At 41.4% G+C, this 1024-nt stretch overlaps 1 protein-coding gene across 7 annotated transcripts in view; it reads right to left on the reverse strand.

The window, feature by feature from the left end:
- Nucleotides 1-1024, reverse strand: part of DDX19B (DEAD (Asp-Glu-Ala-Asp) box polypeptide 19B) — a 100479-nt gene that overhangs the window by 72413 nt on the left and 27042 nt on the right. The window lies entirely within an intron of this gene.

The raw sequence follows: 1024 nt of genomic DNA on the forward strand, positions 1-1024 counted from the left end.
TTCACCGTGTTAGCCAGGATGGTCTTGATCTCCTGACCTCGTGATCCACCTGCCTCGGCCTCCCAAAGTGCTGGGATTACAGGCGTGAGCCACCACGCCCGACCTCTGTTGCTCATATTCTTTCCTATTCTAGGTATCCTCTCCGTACCTCAAAAACTATTATTTCCCTCATTGAATCAATACTTCTGAAACTTCTGAAATATTATAGAAAGATTAGAGCGATTAGTGATCAGAAACCACCTTGATGCTCAACAGAGGAATATCTATGCAAATCAGATTTTATTAATATGTGAACACAATAATGCCATTAAAATTCATGTATATAACAAATGAGCAGTAAGACCCACAAAAAAAATTCATGCAAATAAATTTTTTTTTTCTTTTTTTGAGGCGGAGTCTCACTCTTGCCCAGGCTGGAGTGCAGTGGTGTGATCTCGGCTCACTGCAACCTCTGCCTCCCAGGTTCTAGAGATTCCATTGTCTCAGCATCCTGAGTAGCTGGGATTATAGGTGTGCACCACCACACCTGGTACATTTTTGTAGTTTTAGTAGAGATGGGGTTTCACCATGTTGGTCAGGCTGGTTTTGAACTCCTGACCTCAGGTTATCTGCCCACCTCAGCTTCTAGTCCCACCTGCTGGGACTACAGGTGTAAGCCACCACACCCGACCTATAAATTGTTGATTAATATAAATTTATAGTCAAATGATACTGTGGTTATATAAAATCATACAAAAAAGATTGTAAGTGAATTTTGAGAAAGGCAAATGTTACATTTCCTTCCTGTAATATTAAGTACATCAACAATAATGGAAATCTTAAATTTGGATAAATATGATTTCAGAATAATTAGGATAGGTAAACTGTCAGATTGCTCGCACTTTGTCTATCTCATCCCAAATTGAGAACATTAAAAAATTAGTCTTTGTTGGCCGGGCGCCGTGGCTCAAGCCTGTAATCCCAGCACTTTGGGAGGCCGAGACGGGTGGATCACGAGGTCAGGAGATCGAGACCATCCTGGCTA

Source organism: Colobus angolensis, unplaced genomic scaffold, assembly GCF_000951035.1.
Source record: "Colobus angolensis palliatus isolate OR3802 unplaced genomic scaffold, Cang.pa_1.0 Scaffold116, whole genome shotgun sequence".
Lineage (NCBI taxonomy): Eukaryota > Metazoa > Chordata > Mammalia > Primates > Cercopithecidae > Colobus > Colobus angolensis.